This window comes from Mixophyes fleayi, chromosome 5, assembly GCF_038048845.1.
Source record: "Mixophyes fleayi isolate aMixFle1 chromosome 5, aMixFle1.hap1, whole genome shotgun sequence".
Classification (NCBI taxonomy): domain Eukaryota; kingdom Metazoa; phylum Chordata; class Amphibia; order Anura; family Limnodynastidae; genus Mixophyes; species Mixophyes fleayi.
Window position 1 is genome coordinate 123512614 of NC_134406.1, and position 18819 is coordinate 123531432.

General features: G+C 41.3%; 1 protein-coding gene across 3 annotated transcripts in view; it reads left to right on the forward strand.

Moving 5' to 3' along the window:
* The window catches only part of MOCOS (molybdenum cofactor sulfurase), a 720810-nt gene that overhangs the window by 621281 nt on the left and 80710 nt on the right, over positions 1-18819 (forward strand). The gene's annotated exons all lie outside the window — the stretch shown is intronic.

Below are 18819 nucleotides of genomic sequence, written 5' to 3' on the forward strand. Positions count from 1 at the left end.
CTCCGCACTCCTGAGTGAGTTCCATCTTGGCAGGGACAAGGGATCCTCTAATATTACTCTGAGCCGTGACATCCACTTTGTTCCACTCTCTCGGCTTCCCAATGCCAAAGCTCTTTCCAATCTATTTGTTAAGCACATCGTCAAACTGCACGGCCTTCCGGAGGACATCGTTTCCGATAGAGGTCTACAGTTAATCGCTGCCTTCTGGAAAAAATTTTGCCTTTCCCTTGGCATTAATGTCAGTTTGTCATCTGGATATCACCCTCAATCTGATGGTCAGACGGAAAGGGTGAATCAGTCCATGGAACAATATTTGCGTTGCTATACCTCTAAAATGCACAACAACTGAACGGAATGTTTACCCTGGGCAGAATTTGCTTACAATAACACTTGTCATTCTGCTTCCAGTGTTTCCCCTTTCTACTGCAATATGGGGTTCCATCCTCGTTGCAATTCGGTTTCTCAGGTTCCAAGTTCTGATACACCTAACCCTAGATCTCCTGCCCATCATCTCGGGGCAATCTGGAGAAAGGTCCATTCTGCTCTTCACGCTGCTTCAATTATCTCCAAATGATTTGCTGACCGATACCATATCTCGTGCTCATTTAAAGTCGGAGATCGAGTTTGGTTATTTACTAAAAACATCAAATTAAGACAGCCATCTTGAAAATTCGGGCCTCTGTACATCGGGCCATTCACCGTACTGTTATGACTCACCGGGCTCTTTGTCAGAGTTAGTTAGATAGATAGATAGATAGATAGGTAGATAGATAGCTAGTTAGGTGATAGGTAGGTAGTTAGTTAGCCACATTGGATGTTTAGATAGGTAGATAGTTCTTAGATAGATTAGTTTAGGTAGATTAGATAGGCAGATAGATTAACTATATAGATTAGATAGGTCTTAGATAAGGTCAGTTAGGTCTGTTCTCTGTCAGAAGCTGCCCTCAATCATGCTGTCATTTCTCATGTAATACCTCACGTGGCCAGCCTGTTTCTCTTACTCCACCCACCTGGCTTCTCATAAGCACTTGCAGCCTATTGGTTCTGCTCTCCTTAAATAGCCGGCTAATCCTCTGCAGGATGGCCGGTAATACGTTTACCATAGTGTTCTGCTCCCTCGTGTTTTTCATGTTACCTGTTCCTGTTGTTTCCTGCCGGCTTAGTGTATCCCCGTGTACCAGACTGTTTCCATTCCTGTTTACTCTTCATTGGATTTCCCTGTTTACCGACTCGGCTCTGCTTTGACTCTTCTCCTGTGTTGATATCCTGTGTACCAGACCTGATTCTATTCCTGACTATTCTACTATCTACTCACCAGTGCCAGTTAACTATCTCCTGGATCCCGGTAAAGTTGTGCTCCCAGGCATGGCTCCGGCATGATCTGCAGCTCCTCTGCTCATCCTAACCTTATACAGAGACACAGCCCCTGCAGCATCTCTGCACTCAGATTTCTACAAACTTCCTCTGGCTCCGGACTTAACCTTTCCACAGGAACTTTTGACTGTTTACATATATCACGTGTGCCTATAGTTGTAGTTACCCCAGGCAACTGCCTAAGAACTGTTACCCCTAAATCTCCGGACTCTCATTGGTACTGTGGGTTGCAGTTACCCCTGGCAACCGCCTAAGAACTGTTTCCCTAAAATCTCCAGACTCTCACTGGTACTGTGGGTTGTAGTTACCCTTGGCAACTGCCTACGTTCAGTTTCATAATCTTTACCTATAACTGCAAGTTCTGTTCCTTTCCGGAGTAGCACCGGTACAGAAATTGCTATGTAGCAGGGGACTTCTCTATCAGCTGTTCCTATGTTTATTTCAGTGGCCACAAGTGATATATCAGTTTTGACACCATCCACTCGGGGTCTCGCCTGACTCCCTCCTGCACTTCTTACTTTACGGCCTCGGTAACTCTATCCCTGGGTTCTCCCCAGCCAGTGCACATCTCACAACCCTCTGTCTGTCTGCAGCCAAGTCTGTCCCCACCACTAGGGGAAACAGTGAACACCAGACTTTCGGAACAGACTCCGGGTTTTGCTGTACTGGCTGGAGGGGTTCCTAACAGATTAAAGAAACCACGGCACTTCTTGGGATTGCCATTATATTTTTCTGGAGATGAAGGGCCTGAGTCACTAAGGCAAAAAAGGAGTAAATGTTCTCTGGTACAAACCATGTTACAATGCAAGGGGTGCAAATTAGTTTTATTATTTTGCACATAAGTTAAATACTGGCTGTTTTTTCATCTAGCACAAATACTTAATAGCTTTATTATTACACTGAAATTGAAAGTTGATCTAGGACATGCCCTACCGCAACTATAAATCTGTCCCCACATTTTAAATTTACCTCCCCCTCCAATGCAACATGGTTTTGCCCAGGTGCAAATGTTACTCCTTTTTTATGCTTTGCTCTCCTTAATGACTCAGGCCCGAAATACGTAATCCCCTAGCGCTAGTGGTACTGGTAGTAGCGGTGGGTGCAGAGGTAGTAAAAGTCACAATTGGTACCGCTGGAGCAACCGATAAAGCATTCTGCAGAGAAACCTGGATGGGACACAACACCCTTGATGCACAGTAGGAGCTGAGCCTGGTTAGACTCTTGCTAATCCACTCTTTGGGCCAGGTGTTACAAAAGGTCACAAGCAGAGGGTTCATCCTGTCCACTTATGGCCAGAGTATTCTGTTACCTTATTGATGATGAATTCACCACCGACTGGTATTGGCACTACTAAACAAGGAGGCATGAAGTCAAAGACAAATCTGTTGACTTTTGGGGTCGAATACATTTGCAAGCCACTGTATATCTAAAAAAAATCTTTAAATAACATACTTCAAATTAATCCTGCTAAACATTCCATCACATGCTACAGTCAGCACATAAAGATAAAGAAGTGGCCTGCTGTTGATATAAGTTGTATATGCTTACTATTAGATTAAGTATAAAAGTGTCACAACTACACATATCTAAATAAAAAACAACAGACTGATTGCATTAAATATTGCATAGCAATGTTGCAGTTCTCAGATTGCCATATAAACATTCTGTATTACAGAGCAGCCATAATACTGCATACATTCATCCATTTAAATCACAAGCCACATATTTTGTTTTTAGATAAGATTCTATAATTAAACATATAGTTGGACATATCTAGATGGCACACTTGATTATTATTACCAAATTTTTTATATAGCGCCACTAATTCCGCAGCGCTGTACAGAGAACTCACTCACATCAGTCCCTGCCCCATTATTATTATTATTATAAATTTTTATTTATAGGGCGCCACTAGGTGTCCGCGGCGCCGTACAGGGACAAACAAAATTACAATACGAGGTGAGACAGCACAGTACAGTAAACAATAATCACAGTAACTCAGTGAGCTCCATTGGAGCTTACAGTCTAAATTCCTTAACACACACACACACACACACACACACCCACACACAAAGACACGGACAGATAGACAGACGGACAGACACACAGACTAGGGTCAGTTTGTTAGCAGCCAATTAACTTACCAGTATGTTTTTGAAATGTGGGAGGAAACCGGAGCACCCGGAGGAAAGCAACGCAAGTACGGGGAGAACATACAAACTCCTCAAAGATAAGGCCATGGTTGGGAATTGAACTCATGACCCCAGTGCTGTAAGGCAGAAGTGCTAACCACTTTGCAATTACACTTTAAAATAGTTTTAACAGTCACAGCATAAATTAAGTCACAACAGTTATATCAATGATCTAGAAAAAAAACCCAGCATTTTTAGTTGACACTACACCTCGGATGTGTCTGTCAAACAAAAAACCTTAAAGGAATCTCAACCTATAAAGTGACAGACTATATTGTATTATAACTAAAGTAAAATAAAGAATATTTCTAAACATGAATATACTAAACCCATCTCAGTCCTTAAATATTAAAGTTTAACATAGTAGATACTGAACCATAAATAATATCAGTAATTAAGACTTCTATTACCAAATATTATTAAATCTAACTGAAAAAAAGTCACATCGAATTGCTATAAAATAAATAAAACAGTTGCTAACAGCTGCATTTTCTTATACTGTGCTTAGTGTGTTTCCTGACTTACTATCTTTGTTTTTTTTACCAAGGCACTATAGGTATTTTGAATGAATTTAATACAATAAACTAATATTTATTAGAGATGGTCACTGAACCCCTTTTTTTTTTGTTTTGGTTTTGGATCTGGATTACCTTCAGGTTTTGGTTTTGCCAAAACTGCCCTTGCGTGTTTTGGTTTTGGTTTGCTATTTTTTACAAAATTCCAGTTTTCGGGCTAAAATCACATAATTTAGGTATTATTTTGTACCTACATTATTATTAACCTCACTAACACTAATTTCCAGACATTTTCATTTAATTTTTACCATCTCACAGGTCACAATATGCTTTTCATACACTTTCAGCCAAATACTTCAGCAAGCCGGCTGGATGTTAAGCGACAGAGCAATAACACAAACACACTGCAGTTTATGTCACATCTAGAAAACATTGCCACACACCAGTGTCACAAACTCCCAATAGAAAAGTAATACAAGATGGAATTGTCCTTGTGGCCTCCCACCCACCCACATGTTGGATCTTACAAAGGACATGCACACTTTAACAAATCAAGCACTTCAGCGACAAGGGCTGCCACTTTTGTGGCTGAAGTGCTTATTTTGTTTGGGCTCCCACTAAACCAGCTATCAATGCCCTAAATGTAGGTTAGACCAACAGTGCTGTCAAATGAATTTTACACTGTCAAGATGTTGTCGTCATCATCTTCAGCATCATCCTCACCCTCATCAGTGTGTACATTATCATCACAGACTATTAATTAATCTGGAATCCGCCATTACAGAAGTGTCAGTACTTGGATGTATTTGCCGGTAAAGATTGCAGCAGCTACAAGAACAATTTAATTTGCAGCAAGATGGAAGTGGAAGATGTAGTTCATTTTGATGAACATCATCTTTTCCACATTTTTAGGAAGTAACCTCCTACGTCGATCCCTGACATACTTCCCGGCTGTGCTGAAAACTCTTTCTGAGTACACACTGGAGGGTGGGCAGCTTAGTTATTGTAAAGTGAGTTTGTACATGGGTTTCCAAATTGCTTGTTTTTCCTCCCAGTAAGGAAAGGGACTATCTGACATGTTGATTTCAATGAACTCTTGAAAATTATCCTCCACCATGTTAATAGTAGGATCGGATGGAGTTATGGCCGAGGTCACACTTTTCTTGCAAAATTCTTTCAAACCAGAGCAGATGTCAAACTGTTGTGGTCTGCCACCTGCGTCATCCCTGCTTCTCTTTGGAAAGCGCAAGTTCTTACGAGCAGCAGCTACCTGAGAAACTGAAGGAGGAGACGCCGTCAAGCGACGGACCACTTGAGCGGTCAACTTGCTGAACAGGAGCTCCTTGCATCTTTTCAGATCTCGGTCAGTTGGAAGCAAAGAATCTACGTAGGTCTTAAACCTAGAATCAAGCACAGTCGCCAAAACATAGTGATCCGACTTCAAGATTTTATTAACTCTTAGATCATGGCGAAGCGAATTAAGTTCTTGATCTACAAGGCCAACATACTTTGCGGAATTGCTTTCTTTCATCTCCTCCTTCAGTTTCTCAAGCTGCTTTTCCAAAAGTCGAATTAAGGGAATGACTTGTCTCAAACTAGGAGTGTATGAACTCACTTTACACGTCACAGCTTCAAATGGTTTTTAGCACCTTGCACAACACAGAAAAGATTCTCCACTGTGCAAGACTGAAGTACATTCCGCCTCCTTTCCCAATGTCATGACTTGTGCAATACGCTTGTATGGCTTTGCGCTGTTCCACCATCCTCTGAAGCATGTATAGGGTGGAATTCCACCTTGTTAACACCTCTTGCTTAAATTGGTGGCAGGGCAAATTACATTGTTCTTGTAGCTGCTGCAATCTCCTATATGCTGTGGCAGAATGCCGGAAATGTCCTGAAATTTTACGGGCCACCGAAAGCATCTCCTGCACCTCACGGTTATTTTTCAAGAAGCTCTGCACCACCAAACAGGAAATCTGATGGAATTCTCCCAGCTGTAATGCTCGCACAATATTGGTGACGTTATCAGAAATGACATATCCTGGGGAGAGTCCAAGTGGCATAAGCCATGTATCAATAACATCCCTTAGTTTTCTTAACAAATTATCAGCTGTATGCCTGTTAGTGAAGCCGGTGATACAAAGAGTAGCCTGCCTGTGAGAACTGTTACGTAGTGGTGTACATGCTGCTGCTGTTCCTGCTTGTGAAGGCGAATCACCAACCCAGTGGGCTGTCACAGTCATATAATCTTTTGTTTGCCCACTTCCACTTGTCCACATATCTGTGGTTAAGTGTACAGTGAGTAGAATGGCATTTTGTAGCCCAATTATTACATTTCTACGAACGTTCTAGTACAGTTGAGGAATAGCTTTTCTCGAAAAATAGTGCCGCGATGGAATTTGGTAACGGGAACACAAGACCTCAAATAACTGTGAAAAACCAGCTGTGTTAATAGTGGATATTGGACGCAGATCTAACACTAGCATAGTCGCCATGGCGTCTGTGATCCGGTTTGCGACTGGGTGACTGCTGTCATACTTGCTTCCTCTAGCAAAAGATTGTTTCACAGTTAATTGTTGTAAAGTACTAGTGGTCTTCTTCTTGGCCTTCTTATGGGAGGAAGACTCACCCCCAGCAGCAGGACCAGCGATAGCAGCAGTAGGCCTAACGGTCACAAAATCTTCACATGAATCCTGGTTAGGGGAGGAGTCACGTAGCCTAAGCGGCTTGGATGCAGGACTAACTCAGATCACTAATGAGGATATTGGTGTCGTCGGTGTCGATTGCAGGGGCCATGATCTAGATGAGAGCAGGGAGCTAGCTGATGTTGGACTGCTTATTGTTATTTTGTGGGAATAAGTTTTGGATTTTCCCAAAAGCTTCCCATGAACTCTCTTCAAATGGTGTAACATGGATGAGGTTCCTAAATGGTTTATGTCTCTACCTTGACTGATTGTGGATTTACAAACGCTACATATGGCTACACAGCTGTTGTCAGGATTTGGTAAAAATAATTCCAGTCATAACAGGTGGATTTTTTTGTCTTCTGCCCAGGCATGACAATAGGCTTCTTGCTATCACTGTCAACAACTGCTTCCACCGGTACAGGACTTACAGAAACAACATCATCGTCATCAACATCCTCATTAGCGCCGTCATCAGCTACAGAAATATCCCCCTCATCCTATTGCAATTCCAAAATAGCATCCTCAATTTGGGTATCACCGGCTACACTTGGCCTGCTCATGCACACAACAGAACATATGCTGACAGGGGGCTTCTTTGTGAGTACTGTATCAAAAAGGTCAAGACTCTCCTCAGGTATTTGTGTCACATCTGGATCAGAATAAACATTTTCTTGTAAGGCCTTGCTACTTTCTTCCAGCTCTGCTTTTACACTTAGAAGTATTTGAGCACCACTTTTGTAGTCAGAACGACAAGGTCTTCCATCGTCATCACTGACCTTACAAGAAGATGTCTGAATTACATTTGCAGAACTAGCACTCCTAAAGTAAGATGAAGGCCTGAATCTTTCCTTGCCACTGCGTGTGTAGAATGGCATGTTGGCAATTTATTTTTTTTGGCACTTAACTTGGCCTTGAGTAAAGGAGATTCTTTCTTTACTGAGGTGAAAGGTGTTTTCTTACATTTTTGTTTCCCTGACTTACAAACACTATGCACTTTAAGAAAGGCTTTAGCAGATGATGTAGAGGTAGAGGGATTATTATTGTCATCATCATGGCTGGTGCCAGCAGCTGCTTGGTGCTCCTGGTCTTCTGGGGACTGATGGGAATCCATAGCTCTGACACAGTACAATTTGAGTGTAAAGAACAATAGTAGCCTATTAAATTTTTATAAAAAATTGCAAAATGCCACCTATCCGAATTGTGTCCCAGTACACTGTGAGTGTTAAGAACAATACAAGCCTATTACATTTTTATAAAGAAAATGCAAAATGCCACCTCTCCTAATTGTGGGTGACTTGTGGCACAATACAATTTGACTGTCAAGAACAATAGTAGCCTATTAAATTTTTATAAAAAAAATGCAAAATGCCCCCTCCCCTAATTGTGGGTGAATTGTGGCACAATACAATTTGACTGTAAAGAACAATAGTAGGCTATTAAATTTGTATACACAAAATGCAAAATGCCAACTCTCCTAATTGTGGGCGAGCTCTGGCATAGTACACTGTGAGTGGAGATTGGAAAAAACAATAACAGCCTATTGAACTATAAAGCATAACCCTGTGCCACCTCTCCTAATTCTGGCTGAGCTCTGCAACAGTACACTGTGAATGGAGACTGGAAAGCACAATACCAGCCTATTAAACAAAGCCAACTGACACCTCTCCTAATTGTGGGTGAGCTCTCGCACTGGTAATGTGACTTGAGACTATCACTATACTAACCCTGCCTAACTACACTAGACACTGCTATCCCTTCTCTGTCTCTCTGTGAAATGGCGACGGAGCTCCATTTCGAGCATTATTTCTTGTTTATTGTTTCTCCAGCAGTCGGCGCTAGTCTGCGGGTATATTTTTTGTAATCTCGAGGGAACATAATACCATCTATGCAACAGTTTGTTAGCATTTTCTTTGATGCAGACATTTATAGAGCAGTGAGCTGTACAATCAAATATATCCGACCACTCTTCCTGATATAGCTCGGTCCCCAGGTCCGCCTCCCACTGCATCTGAAAGCGTTCCTTAACAGGCGGAGTGGTGGGAAGTAAGGTGTTATAAAGAATAGATATAAGACCTTTGGCGGCCGGGCCCGAGAGGCACAGGTTCTCAAATGTGGTGGGTGGTCTAGAAGCTTGAGCTTTAACTGTTTGGTGGTAGTGCCTAATCTGAAGATACTGATGGAACTGTCCCGGAACAAAACCACACTGTTCTACCAGCTCAGAAAATTCTGGAAATATTGCTGTCTTGGTTATAAGATTGAGTAATAGCAGCTTGCCCTTACCTGCCCATTTCGTATACATGAAACGAGATAATCCGTGTGTAAAAGCTGGATTAGACCATAAGGGTACCAGAATCGAAGGGGTAGGTGAGAGGGATGCTATACGATTACATCTAGACCAGATTGATAGAGACAGGGCTAGGACTGAGCAAATCGGTGAGCCACCCAATATGTCCGAATCTATGTCCACCCATATCCTAGTTCCAGGGGGAGAATGCCATTGAACACACTGGGCCAGCCTCGCAGCATAATAGTAGTTGCGAATGTTAGGAATGCCAAGACCACCCGCCGTGGGAGAGCACTGTAAGATGCGAGCAGAGATCCTGGACCTCTTGTTTGACCATATGAACCGCATTATGAGGGTTTGCAACATTTTCAGGGTTGAGGGAGAGTGTGAAAAAGGTACAATAACCTTGGGAGCAAGTTCATTTTCACAGACGTAATCCGTCCAACCCAAGATATCATGAGTTTGTCCCATGTTTTTAAGTCTTTTTTAATACAGGCTATGAGGGGGGGGGGGGGGATAATTAGCTTGGTAGATGTTTTTAACCTTTCTGGTAAGGGCTATGCCCAGGTATCTTATGTGTTCGGAATTCCAATGGAAGGGGAAATTTAATTCTAAAAGTTGCTTTAGCTTAGGGGGAATATGAAGGTCCAGGATATCTGTTTTGGTTGTGTTTATCTTGAAGTTTGATATTACAGAGAAAGTTTCGACCTCTTGAAATAGATTGGGGAGAGTAGTTAATGGGTTAGTTAGGGTAAGGAGAATATCGTCCGCATAGAGGGCTCTTAGGGCGCTTATTTATATAATTGCCAATGGGCTTATTTTTGATATTGTGTATATTTTGATATAGAAACCTTCCTAGAGGAAATGCATTATTTATGATGTGTATATCTGATACAATAAGTCTTTGTTTAGAAAGTCTTTTGTATATCTTGGTGTACGGAAATGACTTGTTTAGGGTTTGCAACTTTTCTTGGAGTAAATGTGTATTCTGAAACTGTTGGAAGAAAGCACCCGTGCTAATCTCATGTTGATTAGACCTTTTGATGTGAGTGTCCAATACCCCTTAAGGGAAAGGAAGGGGTAATTAGACTTGCTGACAGATGTCCACTGTGTCCAAGATAAGATGCAGGAAGTCACAGCAAGGTTTTAGGATATCACAGATAAATGTAAATATTGTTAGCTTTGCATTGCATATAAATCCATGTTTGGGTAAACAGGTTGCATCCTGATTCTAAAAATAGCCTGTGAGGCTGTGTCTAAAACTGTATAAAAAGAGAGCCCTTGTAAACTGAAATATATGATTCTGATGTTCCATCTGATTTGACTACTGATTCCTTTAATCAGTGGAACTGTCCTTGTCAGGACACGTGAGCGAAATAAACATCACTCTCTGCTTCAAGACCCTGCTTGGCAACTTCTTCAGTATTGCTGTAATCCTGTGACCTACTGATTAGACCCTAAATCTAATCCGTCCTCCAGCTGTTTCTGAGGTTTGGACCCAGCTTTCCAGTACCACCGCTCTGTCGCTACCTAGCAGCTCTGGCCAGTGTGATAGGCCAGGGGGGATCCATCCACAGCACTCTGATTCATAGTAAGCGGTCAGGGGTACCAACCCAAGTGTACCAGCATGGGAGTACGCTACCAGCGACAGTTACCCAGAAGGAATGTGGTTCTGGATGCTATAAAGGAGTCCAGTGGTGGCAGCAGGCTCCTCCTACTGTGGCAGGAGGGACGTATTCAGAATAATGAAAGGGGACAGTGTCAAAGTAAGCCCAGCCTGTTCCCAGCAACAACAGACAGGGTGGCATAGGCGGTCCATCCTGTCACAGATTTCTGGTGGTAAGCGGTGGGATAACCGCAGGGGGCTTTTCGTGCACCAGTCGGGAGAGCCGAGTTATTCAGGAGAGGAATAACTGCAGCCAGGAGAATGCACAGAATGTCTGATTACACCAATGTGTCCAGGGCGGACCTCGAGACTCTGTGCAGTGCCAAGGGCATTGACATCAGCCATTCTGATGCCTGATGAGAGAGGCGCTGAGGGAATGGCACCGACAGCATCATATAGCATTTAGGACCAGCACCACCCTCTCCAGGAAAGATCAAATTTAAATAAATTAATAATAAATTCAGACAATATAATAATGGCTATTTTTTAAAATTACTATTGACTGCAGGGGGAGTACCTTTGACCCTTGGTGCAGAGCACACTCTATCCTGTTCCCTAATGTGTATCAACACACAAGATTGCTTATTCTCTACAACCATGCAGATGAAGCAGATTTTACTGTTCCAATGTGTATGCTATGTCATAAAAGTAACTGAAATGTTTCCACCTCGGTTTGAAAAGTCATGCAAAGCAGTGCAATAAGAGTGTTCCCTTTGTATTATTTAATGATGAGCTTATTTAATGATGCATAAATCATACTTACAGATGATACATTAATTTTATAGAAAACTTTATTATGAGCCTGAAAACTAAAATTATTAATCTATGTTATATCTTCGAACTTAAAACAAAACAAAACATAAAAATTTAATTATTATAACATATGCCTGTTTATGCATTTGTACACCAGTAATTTAATATCTTTCATTGCTTTTCTATTGGAGTCTTTACCAATATTCAGTAGCTCTATCAGCAAAGTTAAATAATCAATAAATTAAATATTAAATATTTTGTATGTTACAGTGATATTTGAAGCGACATTGAAGCTACTGATGACCATAGATTAATTGAGCAATCATTTGATTAACATGTTATAATTGAGAAGAGTCTGATTTATCATTAAAAATAGATCTGCATTAGAAACATGACATTTAAATGCTGTTGAACTATTTGAAATGCTTCTCTTTAAAGATTTTAATTGTTTTTTTTGCCAAGTTGATAATATGGGCACCTTGGCAGTGACTTTGCTAAATAATGCATGAGAAAATAGGTGTATAGCCTGCACACTGACCTGGCATCAAATAATGCCCAAAACATCTGTGTATATTGAATAAATGAATGTCAATAAGTGGAGCAGTCTCCACAAAATCTACTAACTCAGGTCACTCTCTTTAAGTAAACTAGAAAATTGAGGGCAATGCCAGGGCAGTGACAAATGGTCCCATATAAAAGAATTTTCCAAATAACAGATCATATTCTAAATTGAACATTGTGAAACTGAATAGCAAAAACAATGTTGAATGGCCCCAGTTCCTGTGTAAACGTTAAAAATGTAAGTACTATTTTACCTGTTTGGCAATAAACATTTGAAAACATAAGAGAAAATTTTAAAATTTGGGGGGAAGAAGTACTATAGATTTATAGATATGTTTTGTTAATTAAATAGGAATAGGAGTATTCTTGTGTTTAAGACCTGATCCTTATGTAATTAAAATATTGCTATAAGGTTCCATTGCTCACTTAAGGTCTAGCATATTAAAGGTATTGCCTCATATTTTTGAGACATGTAGCAATCTAAAAAAGAAAGGGTAGTATACCCTTGTCAAGCAACCAATATGATAAATCCCAAATCCCATTCATACAGTACAGCAAAAAGCTATCAGAAGCAGATTCATCAAATATTAGTTTTTCATTTCGATCTTTAGTTTCTGACTTTCTCCTCACCAGTTTTGCTGCATTGGACTTTCCAAGTGGGAATATCCCAACAACTTTTATTAGTTAATTTTCTATCAGGTTTTGCCATAGGAAAACAACATGAAATCTGGCTAAAAAAAAATGAGTTATGTGGGTTAGCTAGTTAGAGTGCCAAGCATGTGTTTCAATCTTTAGGCCTGGGATGGGAACGTTTTGGAGGGGTTGGAGGGCTCCAGGAGGTATTGTTATTATTCACCCCAGCACTATCAATGAGTTATGGTGATAAACTCCCAAACGGCTGCAGTGGATCCTCAGGTGGTCCTCAGAAAATGCCTCCCTGTTAGTCCAATGCGTTTCGAATCAATAGATTCTTTATCAAGGTTTGGGAGTTTATCGCCATCGGGTAAACCCACTCCATCTCTCATTCGTTATGCTGTGTGACTCTTGCATTGTGGTACGCCTCTAGAAGCAGATCAATTCTTGTTTTATTTTATACTTTCAAATAAATGGTATTATGCTATGATCTTTTTTCTGTGTATATGTATTCACCGCTGGAGTTTCCTGTGGAGGAGATCGTATTCACCATCAGATGTGCTTTTGATGTGCTGTCGTTCAAGAATATATCTTGTAAGCGTATACCCTGTGGGGACCCCCTTACGTGATTACATTCATCTATTGGCCACCTAGAACACACTTGGAAGAGGGACCAATCACTCAAGGGCACTTTAGAGACCCTTTCTCTATATGTTGGGACTTTACTGCTCAATGTGTATATTTTTTATGTGTTACAGCTATCCATCACATGATGCGTGCATTCTGTTATATGTGACCGTTCTAGCGCCGTGAGTTGCACTTTTACTATTTTAAAATAGCGTAATATGTTATACGCCATACTGACAGACATTACAGGGAGACGTTCTGTGGCTCCATTAGCTCTGCTGATTAAATAGGAACTACAATTTAGTCCTGTTCCTTAACCTTATAGATGTTAGCATATGAATTATTATGACCTCATTTGAGATCTGAAATCTATGAGTGGACCATAGAACTTAACTAACTTTGATGTGTTAGTCCATTTAAATCCATCCTATAGGAATTCATTAGATACAAGTGCTAACAATGAGATAAATGTAAATCTCATATTGAATGGAGTATATTTTCAACAGTAATCTCATAGTGGGATATTACAATTGTGACCCACTGCTAATGTACAGTATACTATGTAGCAACTAAATTTAATCATTCAAATAAGATTTTTTTGTTGCATAATCTAAACTACTATTGTTCCTGTGAGAAAATAATATAACAATCCAGGTATTAATGTATGAGACTATGTTGCAGATAGGCAATGTTAAGATTCTTTGGAAGTGAGGTTGTCTCATTTATATAAATGGTACAATCTTGCTACATAATACAGAAACAATTACACACTCCTCTCATGGTTCACTCCTCTCCCATGTTATATAGAGTATTAAATTGTGAGAAAATGATTGATTATACATGGCAATGACTAATATGCCAATTCTTTCTCCACATAGATATATGTTCTATCAATCTCTTACAAGTTACCGTCTTTCAATAAGAGAAGATTCATAGCATATGTTAGATCTAGCTCATATGTTTTCCTATTTGCAATTCTAATAATCACAAGATATGCCCCTCATAGGAGGTTGGTTTTGGCTTTTATATATATATATATATATATATATATATATATTCCATAGACAAAAAACGTTACGGTTTAACATGTCCAATTAAGGTTTCTTACACACCATTTAAACTGTAAGAAAACTATTGAAACTCTTCCACTCAAACTCCAAAAAGCAATGAAATTACGACAATAAAGGCAGAAGCCTTAATGGACGTGTTCTCACTCCATGATAGTGCTGAATCTGCAGCTAACCACAGGATGTGATGACATACCATGTCTGTATTGCTCAAGGAACACGTCCATTAAGGCTTCTGCCTTAATTGTCGTAATTTCATTGCTTTTTAGAGTTTAAGTGGAAGAGTTTCAATAGTTTTCTTACAGTTTAGATGGTGTGTAAGGAGCCTTAATTGGACATGTTAAACCATAAGGTTTTTTGTCTATGGAATTTCATGGCTTTTTGTAAAGTAAAAATATTGATAATTTTCAAATCCCATAATAAAGAGAATCTTCATCTGACCGCTGCACAATAGGTAGTGCCTTCACTTATCCATATACAACGCAGAGAGCCATCCTCTGGCCCCTGCACAACACAGAGAGCCATCCTCTGGCCCCTGCACAACACAGAGAGCCATCCTCTGGTCCCTGCACATTACATTTAGCCTTCCTCTCACCCCTACACATTACATTTAGCCTTCCTCTAACCCCTACACAACATAGAGAAACATCCTCTGACCCCTGCACAATACATAAAGCCTTCCTCTGACTGCTGCACAGCACAGAGAGCCTTCCTCTGGTCCCTGCACAATACAGAGTGATGTATTTTGATACTATAATTTTCACTAAAATATTCCTGGGCTTAAATATATCAAGCTACGAGTCAGTTTCTGGCAGGTTTGAAAAGTGGAGATGTTGCCTATAGCAACCTATCAGATTCTAGCTATCATTTATTTAGAACATTGTACAAAATCAAAGCTAGAATCTGATTGGTTGCTCTAGGCAACATCTCCACTTTTCAAACACGCTGGAAACTCACAGATTTATACATTAACCCCCTAGGGGGGGTATAAAAATATTCTTGTTTTATAATGGTGTTACTAAGTCTTCTTGCAATGCTTACCATTCCAGTTCTATTTTATTTCTTTTCTCTGTAATTTCTCTATCTTCTACACTTCATCTACCTGAAGTCTAATACTCTCACAATACAACTCTTTGTAGGGGTAAATGTATCAAGGTCCAATTTTGCCAGCGTGTTAAAATTGTGGCAAATCGCGTATGTTAACCCGCGATTTTAGTCCCAAACTAGTCCCTTAAAATAAAGTAAAAAATAGATAAAAGTTTAAAAAAAAGCATGGGGTCTCCCCTCTATTCACTCTTAACCCTAGTGCTGCCAGCCTACTGCTGGTTCCGTGAAAATCGCGGGAAAAAAATTGCGTGGGATCCTCCCTATTTTCATAGAACCAGCACTAGACAAACCAGCCAGGGTTGGAGGCACTATAGCAGGGGGACACGCGGCAGGGGTCCCCCTGCCATAATGACTAACCAACCCCAGACTGTTCAGTGCTGTGCTGGATTTCCTAGGGAGTGGGGTCCGCCGAAAAGAAAATGAGCGCTCCCCCCTAGGGACACCCAGCCCAGTGCTGATAGCACTAGGGCTCTTCCTACACCCCTGGGCGGTGGGTGTAGGGCAATAACGGCGATGTAATTGATAAAAAAACAAACTGACGCCATTTTGTTTTGTGGAACTGCAAGTCCCAGCCAGCCAGTTTGCCCTAAATAGTGTGGGCATGCTGCTACTTGTATAACTACAAGCACCAGCATACCCACAGCAGCCAGGGCATGTTGGCACTTGGAGAACCACAAGTGCCAACATACCCTGACACCCAGGGCTGGCTGGGACCTGTAGTTCCACAAAATAAAATGTTTACATAACACATCCATTTAATAAAAATAATAAACTCATAATAAAGACAGTAAACACCCTCATTGATACCATATATTTTTATTAAAAATAATAAATACCCTATACTCACCAATGAAGTTTTCATCTCTCGTCAGCAGCTTTCAATCCAAAAATGGCTGTAAATAAAATCCAAAATAAATTTATATCCAAAGTCCATGCTTGCCCCTGTCCCACAGAAATTTGTACTTCCAAAAGTCCATGCTTGAAATTTGTTCAGTTCTTCGGCCAGGAGGGCCCCATATTTGTAAGATCCACAAATCTTTTGGCTTGATTGAAGAAAAATAAAAAAAAAGTGAGGAGCCACCGCAAACAGCTCCTACCTAGTAGGAGCTCCGATACGCAATGAGGGGACCTGATTGGAGACAGTAGCAAATACAGATTAATCCCAGGCCTTTGAGCTGCACATCTGGTTTTACTCTGCTGGCATGCCTGCACATGCGGCCACTTTCAGACTTTTTTCCAGGTTGTCTTAAATTCCCAATCTGCCCCTGCAGTGGAGAGAAGTGAGTATGTGAGATGTAATCCACATGACAGCATATAACCCATCCCAGCACATAGCATTAGGGGAACTATCTGCTGTCAGGTGCACATCTAGAAGTGAGATGCAGACAGTGGGGTATATTTACTAAACTGCGGGTTTGAAAAAGTGGGGATGTTGCCTATAGCTATCAATCGAATTCTATCTTTCATTTATTTAGTACTTTCTGCAAAATGACAGCTAGAATCTGACTGGTTGCTATAGGCAACATCTCCACTTTTTGAAACCCACAGTTTAGTAAATCTACAGTACAGCTCCACATTACACCACTACCCCCCTCACAGTCCATCCACATTACAGCACTACTAGATTTTGTAAAAGACCTTAATCTGAACAGCATGTATAAACTACATAGTCTAAAGTTTAACATACAAGAGGTGTCAATGACCATAGCACCAGAGATAGGACTGCTGCCTTACACCCAACAAGTAATAGGTATTTAGTATAAGTAACATAAAATGCTCTCCCAGGTAAAGAAAAACAAACACACTAGTGCACCTGGTGACAGGTCCACTTTAAGGGGTAGTTTACCAATACAGCTTTCACCCCAATATTTTAGTGCCCACATCCACCAGCTAGGTTAGGGGAAAGAGCGTTAGACAATGTTATTCTGGTCTGTTTGACAATCATCAACATGGAGAAGTACCTTATAATCACCACAGGTAATGACAAATAAAACACCTGTTTATCTTCAACAAGTATTACATTAAAAGGGATATGTAATGTATATCGGGCAGAATAATGCATGCGCAGAACTTAAAACTATTCATACTCAAGAGATGCTCGGGGGGCACACCATTTAGACAGCATGATCAAGACAAGACTCATCCTTTAATTGCTGCACACCTTATACCCTTAATCTCCAGAGTTTGTGCACCAGCATTAGAGACATTTACAAGGGCTCCTGCCTGCAGTACTAATAACAGTCATGGATCTTCATCTCAGACAACACTCAGTCCCTCTCCTCCATTGCTTCGAGTACCCGACCTCAACCTCTCACCCAATGAACCTTACCCCATTACCGGTGCTTTCAGTGTTCAGCTATCATTTCCCCGTCTGCACTACTGACAGTCCCGAGATCATATCTCACTCACCACCCTACCCCCCCCTGCTTCAGATGAGCAGATGAGTCACTGTGGGATCTTCTTAATCGCCACCCGGGCACCACTCTTCCGGACAAGGGCTCGTACACCGGTTTCCTGATGCACTTACCTTCTCCCCAATGCAGGACATCCCCGGAGGCGCTGCTCTGCGACTGCTGTAAAATCCGAAGAGGCTGGATGCCGGCGCTGCATTGTGACAATGCATCACCGGCATTCAGCCTCTTCGGATTTTACAGCAATCGCAGAGCAGCGCCTCCGGGGATGTCCTGCGTCGGGGAGAAGGTAAGTGTATGGGCTGAAAGTTACTGCCGCTTTGACAGGTTGCTGTGCGCACGCGCACAGTAGACTAGAACGTATTGTGTAGCAGCAGAGAACAGGCATCATCTCCTCCCCAAACAATAAAAGTAACTAACAGCTATCGACAGTTCTTTTCTCTTCCTGTCCACTGACATGTTTTGATGTCAGCGACGCTGCTACACAGCAGCGGTTCTCTGTGAAGGAGCTGCCTGAGACCAGCAGGACAGAGGTGCTTTTCTTGTGGGTGACACCACATGCGAGAGGGCAGCAAGGGGAATTAGGCTGGAGCAAATGGCAGAGAGCCCTGCCTGTCAGGTTCCACTGTACTCCTGTTCCTCTCGGCTGAATGACAGCACATCGGAGCCGTGGTTAGTGTTTGGTGGTGCAGGAAGCAGTGCACAGTCTGGCCGGTACCTTCAGGCAGTCCGACCCTGGCAGTGTGCTAGGGGGGTGATCGCCCCCCCTGGATCTGACCCTTCCCCAGGGACTCTCGTTTAGCTGGCTCCTCACTCACTGAGAAATAACTGCCTGTGAGAGACTTACTATACAGGAGAATGAACCATTTTTTTTTTCATAAAAAAAAATATGTTTATTTGTAGTATAAACAACATAATCTCATCATTCTTTCATTCTGCAAA